Source organism: Plecotus auritus (assembly GCF_963455305.1).
Source record: "Plecotus auritus genome assembly, chromosome: 3".
Lineage (NCBI taxonomy): Eukaryota > Metazoa > Chordata > Mammalia > Chiroptera > Vespertilionidae > Plecotus > Plecotus auritus.
The window spans coordinates 17,572,638-17,584,558 of NC_137772.1; positions in this window are offsets into that span (position 1 = coordinate 17,572,638).

Genomic DNA, 11,921 nt, shown 5'->3' on the forward strand with positions numbered 1-11,921 from the left:
AGAATAGTAAATAAGCATTCCTCTTTCTTATAAAGCAGCGTTAGTCATCAACTTGAAGGGACAATCTAAAGTCATAGGTTAGGAGAAGAAGAAACATAGCAAAGTGGAGATTTCTGGTTGAACTTGCTGTTAAAATTCCTAGGAAGACACATGGAGAGATGAAGGCTCACATAACTCTCAAGACCTAGAGATAATGAGATGTAGTGGTTAAGAGCTTGGTCATCTGCTGGTCCTGGATTTGAATACTGACTCTGCCACAATGAGCTGTGGACCTTGAGAAAATCACTTCCCAGTTTTGTGCCTCTGTTTTCTTATCTGTAGAATGGGAATGCTAATGCCTGCCTGTTAGGTACTCTGAAGATTTCCTGGAACATTTTGTGTAACCAGGATGACTTGTTCCATAAAACGCAAGTGCAGTGAAAGTTACATGTCTGGATTATTTTAAATACAATAGCCCTAACTGGTTTGGCTCAGTGGATAGAGCATCAGCCTGCTGACTGAAAGGTCCCAGGTTCGATTCTAGTCAAGGGCATAGTCCTTGGTTGCAGGCACATCCCCAGTAGGAGGTGTGCAGGAGGCAGCTGATCGATGTTTCTCTCCCATTGATGTTTCTAACTCTCTATCCCTCTCCCTTCCTCTCTGTAAAAAATCAATAAAATATATTTTTTAAAAAACAAATATAATAAGCTCTGGATCCTAACCCTCCACTTCCCAAGGGCAGCAAGAAGCTAAGTATCAGTTGGCTTACACGGCCCCTCAAAATTGGGAACAGGCCCTTTGTACTTAGACTCTGTGGTCCCTGCTCTTAACGCTGCTATTCCTACAGCCCATTCTCTGTGGAGGTCAGGTCCCCACCACACACCGCAGCTGCTGCTCAAGGCAGGTTCCAGGTGCTGTCTCCTTGGCAGGCCTGTTGTGAAGGTCAGGCAGTCCCAGATCTAAGCCCCTTCCACTTGAGCAGGGTGTCAGTTTCTATCACCTGTAGAAACCTCAGATCCCACAGCTCACAGGCTCTGGGAATTCACCCACTCTCTGGGGTGTATCTTTCTGCAAACCTATAGAAACCCCTTTTTCTATCCCCTTCCAATCTTGGACAGTTCTGGACCTGTTCTGGAAGGACCCAGGACTCCCAAGGCTTACATGGGGCAATTTCTTCAGATACGTTTTTAACAGGAAGGAGCTGTTAGCACCTCGTTAGGGCTAAAAGAGCCAATACTTAGGAAAAAAGATCTACCTTTCTCTCTGGTGTAAGGTGCTGGGGTGTGTGAGAATAAAGCACACATTTAAATGCTGACATATTTGTAAACTATCAAGCACATGGTAAATATTCCAGGGGCATCACTCCTGTGCCAAATACCCCTTCATTTGAGGGTAGGTGAACAGACACAACAACTAAGATTTAACTTATAAAAAAAGAGAAAAGACTATGTCTAAAAACTGAAAAAGAGCTGACCTCTGAAAAACATTTACTACAGGAAACAAAAGAAAAATCTAAGATATCGTCAATTGCAAGAAGACGTGCTCTTTATGAATTACAGAAAACCACACACAGAGAAGAGACTTAGCTGAAATGTTAGCAAGATAATTTCTTTTTTATTTAGAAAATTTTATTTAGAAATATGTGCATTTATTCTACACAGTTTATTGCTTTCTTAGGTAGTTCTTCCACATAAAATTTTTGTAGTAAACTCTAGCATGCATTTTGAAAAGAAAACAAAATTTAAGTGTATAGATTATTAAATTGTCATAATACCTATCCACTTGCACCACAGAAGTCCCTTTTATTCCCAATTTCTGTCACTCTTCCCCAGAGAAGTAAGAATCCTATTGGTTTCTACCACCACAAAAAGATGGTTTCTTACAAAAGTAAACATAATTTCCTCATACAACCCACCTATCACGCTTCTTAGTATTTACCTAAAAAAGTTGCAAACATATGTCCACATAAAAAAATTGCATATGGATGTTTATAGCAGCTTTATTCATAATTGCCCAAACTTGGAAGCAACCAAGACATCCTCCAGTTGGTAAATGGATAAACTGGTACAGCCGAACAATGGATATTACTTAGTGCTAAAGAGAAATGAGCTATCAAGCCATGAAAAGACATAGTGGAACCTTAAGTGCATATTGCTAAGTGGAAGGAGAGAATCTGAAAAGGCTACATACTGCATGATTCCAACCAAAGGCATTCTAGAAAAGGCAAAACTATGGAGATAGTATAAAGGTCAGTGGTTTCCAGGGGTGGGTCAGGGAGAGATGAATAGGTGGAACACTAGGATTTTTAACGCAGTGAAAATACTGTGTAAAGTATTATAAAGGTGAAAATATGTCATTATACATTTGTCTAAACCAGCCGTGGGCAAACTACGGCCCGCGGGCCGGATCCGGCCCGTTTGGCTGTTCTATCCGGCCCGCGGAGCTGAAAGAGCGGAGGGTTCTCTTGCTCTCCCTCCGCTCCTTTACTTTGAATTTATATTAGTTCACACAAACACTCCATCCATGCTTTTGTTCCGGCCCTCCGGTCCAGTTTAAGAACCCATTGTGGCCCTCGAGTCAAAAAGTTTGCCCACCCCTGGAAACCCATACGAAGAGTTAACTCTAAGGTGAACACCCTATTGACTTTGGGTGATCATGATGTTTCAATGTAGATTCATCCTGGGTTAAAAAGTGCACCATCTGGTGAGTGATGTTGATAATGGGTAAAGCTATGTATGTGTGCGGGCAAGGGTTATGTGAGCGATCTCTGTACCTTCCTCTCAATTTTGTGGTGAACCTAAAACTACTCTTTAAAAAAAAAGGTCTTAAAAATTTAGGAAGATGGTATATGAAGAGAGATGAAAAAAAAAGAATGGATATCAAAAACATGCAATTGTGCAACCCAGGCATGTCCCCTGAGCAGGAATGGAACCATGATCTCCTGGTTCATAGGTGGGCACTCAACCACTGAGTCACACTGGCAGGGCAACAAGTTATTAATGTAAGAGCAAGTATCAGATGATTTTGGACCTCTTTGTAGTACTAGCTGTCAGAAAACCATGGAGAAGCATCGAAAACAATTTTATATTTGACCAAGTTGACTTTCTGTGTGCATATGACCTCTCTCTGTATAACGTCCTATTCCCCCCTCCCCGCCACACATACACACACACACACACACACACACACACACACACACACACACACATTACAAACTGCAGCAATGAGACAGAGTTGTACTAAAAAAAAAAAAAAAAAGTAGGTCCATCTTACCCACCATGCTGATTTTGTTTCATGATCACACTTAGAAGTCTAGTGTATGCTGCCCAGACCATCTCGCCTGGCAGCGGTAGTGCTCTCTGCTGCTGAGAAAGCGGTCTCCCTCCCAATGACGTCTTGAATCTCACCTCTCCCACTCCAGGGGTGGTCCTGTTGTTTTCCTTGCCAGTGGGAATTTACACTTTGTGGGTGTAGTGTTTGCTCAGGTGGAAGAGCTCAACATACCAAGTCGTCTCCTTAATTTCACTCCAAATGCCAAGACTTGAGTTTATAGATCCTATTGAAAAGCCATAGGCTGCTAGAGTTAAAAGGACTTTGTGTCATCTAGTCTAGCACCCCCCATTTACAGGTGAGGAAACAGAGACCCCGAAAGGTGCCATCACTTGTTTATCCATAGCAGGTTTCATATAATGTTACCGCCACCTCGTATTTCCAAGAAAAAGAAAGAAACGAATAGTTCCTCTCCTTTGCCTCCCCCTTCACCACCATTGCCAGCTGCACTTCTGGAGGGGAATAGGATGCTGTCTCTTGGTCAGGACAGACAGCCGAAGAGACCAAGTACCTAGCACCCTACAGTGGTGACCAGAAGTCCATTGTGCTCCGAGGAGGATTTCTACTCTCTGAGATCCTCTCAGGGGTCTGGTAGTGCTCTCTCCCCTCCTCTACACATGATGGTCACCAGCAGGAAGGGCCGGAGGACAGGGGTACTTGGTACCAGGCAAGACACAAACAGTTGAGGAGGAGACATCCAAGTTGCTGCTGCCCTCACGCTCCATCAGGCAGGGAGTAGGAATATGGGCAAGCCTTAGGAAACACAGCTCTGGGCATTATCGGTGATCAGGTTGGCCTCGGTTCCATCATTGTCCAGCCATCTGGTGAAACTCGAGCAAAATAAAAGCTGCAACCTCCTCAGGGGAAAGCCCTCTCACCAGCTCCTCACCTTCATTCCTGCTTTTATACAACACAGGCCGAATCTAAACAGTAAGGACTTTCACTCAGTGAGCATTCACTTAGGACCAGGCACTTTATGTACTTTATACCATATCCTGAAAGGTAGGTATTTCTCCCCGCCCCCGCTTTTTATTGCATTTATTGGGGTGACACTGGTTAACAAAATTATACAGGTTTCAGGTGCACAATTCCACAGCACATCATCTGTATCGTGTGTCAAGTCTCCATCCATCACCATAAATGTAGGTACTTCTATGGGCCCCCTTTTATAAGTAAGAAAACTGAGGCTCAGAGAAGTTAAGTAACTAGCCTAGGCTCACACAGCAGCAAATGGCTGAGTCTTGATTCAAAGTCAAATCTGTCTGATCCCCAAGTCCAGGCTATTCCTACCACATCGGGCTGCAGCTCCCAGCAACCAGATGGAAAAGGCTGCGAGGCCCACCTCAAGGACTGCTTGTCTTGCTTCCCCATCTGCTAAATTAAATTTCAAGGCTTTAACTGGGGCCCCAGCAGAATAAGTTTTGGATTTTGCAAGCATAGCCCTTAATTCAATTTAACTGCTGGGACAACCACCTCATTCACAGGCAGGCAGTAAGGAGGGGATGATTGAGTTACTCGTTGCTGCAGCTCTGGCTGGAGAAGGAGAGGTTTGCAGGTTCCCTGGGCGGCTGCTACACAGTGGGCAGGAAGGAAATGGGGGCGGTGGGGGGGATACTGGAGGGCTGAAGGGAGGAAGGCAGGGGGCACGTGGGGAGGAGGTTTCTGAGGCTTGCACGGGGTGAAAGGGAAAGGCCACACAATAGATGAACGGTGCCAAATATCTGTGTTTTCAGGAGGAAGCCAGACGTGGAAAAAAGTCTTCCTACCCCAAACAATTAAATACACCTCACATCCCCGGAGAGCAGAAAAAATAAAAAATAAAGCAACCTGCAGTGAAGGTAGGGGATTCCACAGGGAACCTGGGAGGAACCCATTTATTCAGAAGCACCTTGTGAAAGTTGTTTAGATGGTCAATACCTTGGGGTCACGGCAGCTAGACATCTTCTGTGGTCTCTGGCTTTGTCACACCAGGGGGTGTGGGGCACAGAGCTACAGTGTGCAAAAGGGGGGGGGGGTCTCACTTGGGTCTGTACTTTGTGGCGGGGAAAGGAGGCTCCTGGGTGGCTGACCCCCATCCTCTCATCTCCGGGCCCTTCCATGGCCCTCGGCCAGGGCTGACATTTGAAGCAAATGACTCTTGTAAGACCTCAGGGGAGGGGTGGTGGCGAGGAGGAAAACAGGTTGGCCTGGGTCCTCTTGGACATTTTATGTTCCCCTCGACTTGTGCCTCAAGGACTTCTGGGATCTCAAACCAGACAATTTTCTCGGGGAGTCACACAGCCTCAAAGCTATCCTGCCGAAACAGAAAACAAAAATTAACTTTAATTCAAATTCACTCCATTTTAAAGCGTGAACATGCACCCTCTGGCATGTTTATGAATAAATGAAATGTTACAGAAAAAAAAGTAATTAATATTTCAAGGCTCCCAAAGATGTTGGGAAGTCACAACTTTAGGGGTCTAAGGATTCTGGGGAAACCTTTACTGGCTGTTTCTAGTGCTTTCTGGCCGCTGCTGCTGTAGGACAATGACGCAGAAGCACGTCCAGGCATCACTGCAGCCCGGCTGCCGGAGCCCGCCTCGCCCTCGCCCAGGGAGGCAGACCAGGGGCTGTGCTTCCTTATCACGGCTCTCAGGGGCCTGAGATTTCCTAAGCCTCTCTCTATTTGCCAAACACTTAAAGGTATTTAATTTAATTTTAATTTCAAATGTATTTAATACCTATTCGGTTGAGTCAGACCTTTTGACTGAGGGAAAGCCAAAACGGGGTAAAGGAAAACCCTGCAAAATCATTTTATATTTAGAGAAACGTTCGAGAGAAGATTGGATAAAGACAAAAGGGAAAAACCATAAGGAAGCTGTACCCTGTTGTTCCCCGAAAGGGCCTTGGATGAAATACCAGTTTCTTGGGAAGTTCGTCACTACCGTAGTATGTTTTTGGGGATCAAATAAATCTGGGGACAGTGACCGACTGGAGCCCCGTTTGGAGATGCACAGAGCTGGAGAGCGTCCTGAAGGCTCGGACAGGCCTGCAGTGAGGAAAGCTGGCTCTGAGGATAGAACCAGGCCTTTCCCAGGCTGCCCTGAGAACTCATGCTTCCTGTGATGGTCATATACCACACGGGAAGGAGTGAAGGAGAAAAAGAAAGAAACACAGGTGACCACGACTGCAATTTTAGAGAAGAAATTCTAACAGAATTAGGACATGCATGATGCATGATGCAATTCCGTGTAATGTTATTCCTTCATAGAGAGCTAGGACAGAAATAGGTCCAACAGATATGCACGGGACATCTTTTCCTCGAAGATCAGAAGGATGCTTTCTTCCACCCGAGCACAGAACCAAGCCACATGGGAAAGAGAACCAAGTGGGAGATTAAACCAGCCAGCTCAAGGCTTATACATAAGGATGGAGGGCAAACGGAAGCAGCCACCCTTGATCAGCACGGACACTTCAGACAGGCCATCCGTGCTTCACCTGCTACCAGGCCTGGCCCTGGAAATAAACCGCCCGCAGCAGCATCCTGTGCAGGTTTGAAAGGGAAAACTCTTAACAGAGAAGTTTTGACAGAAACACACAGAAGGCCATGTACAGATGGAGGCAAATATTTGGCTGAAGTAGCCTCAGGTTAAGGAACACCTACAGCCACCAAAAGCTGGACGAGGCAAGGAGAGGTCTTCTCTTAGAACTTTTGGAGGGAGTGTGTCCCTCCTGGCATCTCGATTTTTAACTTCTGGCCTCCAGAACTGTGAGAGAATGAACTTCTAAGGTTTTAAGCCAAAAAAAAGAGGAGTTTTTAATCTTTGTAGCATCAAAATTCATCCATCCACATCCATCCATCCATCCATCCATCCATCCATCCATCCATCCATTAATCCATCCAATACAATGTATTGATTGTCTACCTGTGCTTCTGGGCTGAGGGTACAAAGAGAGCAAGCCAGGATCCCTGCTGTGTCTGTTCTCCCCATTGGGCAGAGGAGATGGAAACGAATAACGACCAGCCACAGTGTTGAGCCCAGAACGCAATCGTCAGTCCCAGTGTAGCTTATCTATTTTGATGCCGACAGCAATTAAACAGTGCTTTCTCAGTCACTGAAGCAAACTAACAGATGGTGGTTTAATTGTGTACAAAACCAAACATTAACTACTGGGTTTGGCAATATATCTCTTCTCCTGAAGGCTCATACCAGACAGTGCCCTGGAAGATGCTAAAAAACACCAAGAAAATAAAACGTGGAAACTTGGAATTCAACCCAAGCACCTCCCTGCTTTCCAACTTCTATCAAACTGCAGTATGGACACTGTGTGCTTCATAGGAGCATTGGGCCGCATGAAGAATGGCTTCTTCTAGAAATGGTAGAATAGAAAGCTACTCACAAAGCCTCTTTCCAGAGATAAAGAGTCTTTATCAAGTTACATATGATAGCCCAAGGAGCATGTGGGGAATTTTGCCCTTATAGTTTCCTTGCGTCTGGCCACATTTTCATGTTGCCTGTGTTTTAAGCCTATGAAGCTTCTGACTCTATGCAAATGCTGTTTTTTTAAAAAAATATATTTTATTGATTTTTTACAGAGAAGAAGAAAGAGGGATAAAGAGTTAGAAACATCGATCAGCTGCCTCCTGCACACTCCCCACCGGGTATGTGCCCGCAACCAAGGTACATGCCCTTGACCGGAATCGAACCTGGGACCCTTGAGTCCGCAGGCGGACGCTCTACCCACTGAGCCAAACCGGTCAGGGCCAAATGCTGTTTTAATAAGGCACTAATTGCAGTAATGGGCAGGGCACTTATGTCTCTAGGAATCACATCAACACCTCTTGGCCTAATCTTCAAAAATGGACCACAAGCTATTATTAGGCTATAAAACTCTCTTAACTGTGCACGCTTTACCACAGACACCCGAACACAACGAGAAGCAGCCGAGGTTACCAGCATTCCTGAAGAGCCCAGTTTCAAAGGTCACCATTTCCATCCAGCTGCCTCTCTGTGGTGCTGCCATTTACACACTGTGGCAGCTGGACACCAGCCTGTTTCTGAAGGACCCGGCTGAAGTTTCCACTCTAGGCTTAGTAAGGATGCACTGACAGACACTGTGCACAGAGCCCTGGCAGACTCTTCCTTGTCTTCCTGGGTGTCCTCCTGAAATGTCACATGCCCAGAGAGGTCTCCTGCCCATCCTCCACCCTAGCTACCCTAGCCCCTTCTTGTTTGTTTCCTTCGTAGTTGCCACCCTCTGTAATCATTTCTAGTTCTATTTATTTTCTCTTTTGTGGTCTGTGCTCACTAAGTGGAGGGCAAGCCCTGTGAGAGAAAGAACAATGCCTTCCAAACTCACCTCTGTATGCCCTAGAGCACAGACAGGGCGTGTTGACTGAATGAAAAAGAATACGGTGACTACAATATCTGAGACAATTTTGAAAAAAAAAAAAAAAAAAAAAAGAGGAAAAGGAAGATCACCTGCTAGTTTTGTCGATGGAAGTTCATTTCTTTTTGTTCCCTCTTATTGTTCACACAACTGACATCTCCTGTACCTAATTGGACCAAAATGTTGAGGCAATCACCAGAAAACACATCCATCTGGGTTCCTGAGTGTTAGCCAGAGCCAGGTGGGCACATCCATTCCAGGTAGTGCCCTTCACCCTGTCCTGCTGAACCAGGTGTCAACAGAGATCAAGAGTCAGGGCTGACAGTAGTGACCCCAGAATCAAAAGTGACCCAGAGCTGAGAGTAGACTGTCTGCAAGGCAAGCAGGTAGAGGGCAGGAAATCCGTAGGAATTTGAGGGCAGATAGCAGTAAGCAGAATGTCATACTGTCTTAAAGATTCCTGGCCTTTGGAGTAGAACTCCATTCTGCCTCTAGGCATTTTTCTGGGGGGCTCAAGTGGCAGGAACCCACTCCAACAGAAATGGTTAAAATCCTCTAGCTGAGAGCTTCCATTTTGCCACATTTAGCTGAAGGTAAGGAAGAGATGGGAGCATGTCAGTGGAGGACAGAACTACTGCTAAGCAAATAATTTTATACCTTCAGAAAACCAGCAGACTGAGCAACTAGAGTAACATCTGTCCATCCAACCATCCATCCATCCATCCATCCATCCATCCATCCATCCATCCATTATCCATCCATTCACCTATCCATCCACTATCCATCCATCCATCATTCTATTATCCATCCATCCATTATCCAGTTGGCATATTGTAATGGACCCAGAGCACTATGCTAGACCCAGCGAATAAAGAGAAAAAAGACTCAACACTGCCTTTGATGGGTTCATGGTTAGTGGGGAGATAGGCATCTAAACAGATAAATACAACATAGCCATCTGTGCTATAATAGAATCTGTACTGAGAACTGGGAGCAAGGAGGAGGGTGCCCCACCCCCACAACTATGCCAAGAAGGTGAAATTTGAGTTGATCCTTGAAGGAGGACAAGGAGTTTTCTAGGTGGAGAAAATGGGGTAGACTTGTCTCAGAATTCTTCCCATCACTGTGCTCCAGGAAGCAACACTGACCAAACAGATCTGGCCCATGAGAGACAAACTCTTTGCTACCCTTGGTGTCATGGAAGCCAAGAAAAGAAAGGCTTATACAAAGGAGAGGGAGAGCAGAAGCCATTTTAAATACTAGAGCGGCAGAAGAGAACAAAGCCTGAAAGAAGCCAGCTGGGCTAAGGGGATAGGGGGTTTTGTGGACCATGGAGAGCAGTTTGAGCGCAGCAGGACAGTAGTCAGTGTGCGGGATTCCAGCAGATTGCAGGCACCCCGGATGCTGCCTGCCCACGGTGGCACTGTGCTGGGAGCCGGGAAGTTTAAGCTGTTATTGCTGGGTTCCTAGTGACACACTGTGATGCCATCAACCTTATCAAGAAATAAAAATAATCTGATTTTGAGAAGCGGTTAACACTTATAATTACATTAGCAATTACATTTTCTCTCTGTGGATAATTTTCCAAACCTGTTTTAAGGATCAGTAAACATCTTATTTCTAAGATACATTAGATGAACCCATATGCAGTATGCATTTTGTTTGCATATCCCGCAATTGCATTTGGAGGACATTGAAAGATTTAAAAAAAAAATCACCAAATGCAAATAGCTGCCGATGTTGGAAAAGCATTTGTCAACAATATTTTCTGCTTTCTATATTTTTAACACTTGGCTTAAAACACATAAGACAATCCAGAGGTGGCCTGCAAATGGCTCTGCAGAAGGAAACGGACACTGCAAGGTACTCAGCCCCAGGAGTCATCCAGCTCTGGCTCCAGCCTGGGTTTGACCTTGGACAAATTGCTTAACTTCTGCAATCCTTTGTTTCTTCATCTGGAAAGTGACAGGCCTGGCCCTGGGCACTCCAGTTGAGAGAAAGTCTATGATTCATCTCTGGCCAACCCACCTTTACCCCCAAATTCATCAGGAGGCATCCACATCAATAATTTATATACACCTGCAGGTCAGCTCTGCTTTAGAATCAAGTTTCCCCTACTTTTCTGCTTCCAATTGAATTCAAACTCCCTGTCCCCTGCTATCTAATGACACCACCCAAAGTCTGTAGAGGTCAGAGTTGATGACACCTAAGGTGCTTTCAAAGCCCAACATTTCTAGGAAGGGACCATCAATATTAATTAAATGCTGGCACATCTCAGGATTCCTTAGTATTCTCAAAAATGTGCAAGCTCACCCGTCCTGTGTGCCCACAAGGAATTTGGGTCTACCTGCAGATCTGGTTTCTGTATCAATTGGGCCACATCCAAAGGCCACGACACTCTGCTTCCTGAATTTCAAATGTGTTCTTACTGAAAATTCTGATGAATACCTAAAGAATTAAGCGAACTCCTGGCTAAGACCATTAAAGTCATTGGGTATTGTTATCATTACCCCTGACGATAAATTAGAAATCAGGGTCTTGAGCTGGCACAAGCATTTCTTCAAATATTATGCAACGAACGAATAGCTGTGAAAGGACCCAGAGCAAGGAGAAGGGGGCAGCGCCTAACCGCATCCAGAGACGAGAGTCCTTCAGAGCTGATACCCTGGCCCAGAGTTCGGCAAACATGTGGCTCTTTGGCCCCTTGAGTGTGGCTCTTCCACAAAATACCACGTGCGGGCGTGCACATACAGTGCGATTAAAACTTCGTGGCCCATGCACAAAAGTCAGTTTTCGGCTCTCAAAAGCAATTTCAATCGTACTGTTCATATTTGGCTCTGTTGACTAATGAGTTTGCCGACCACTGCCTTAGCCCAAGGATAGGTAAGCTCTCAGCTCTTTGGCTCCTGGAGTTTGCTTCTCTGCTCTTTCTCTTCATTCTCATTTCCAGGGTCTGCTTCCTCTGTCCAGCCATCAAAGGCTGGTTTTCCTCAGGATTCTGCCATCGCCCTCTTCTTCATCATCAAATGTAATCTTCCCAGGCTCACTCATTTTCTGGACTTAAAAATGTGTCTGTTGCATAATAGCATCAACAATAGAGTTTAAAAATGTGCATTTTTCTGATGAGACCTGGACCCTGAGCATCCCCACTGGGAGCGCAGAGACGGGGGGAAAGAACATGAGTCCCCCTGCCCTCCACACAATGTGCCATCTAAAGCTTAGTGAATGGCACCACCAGCCAC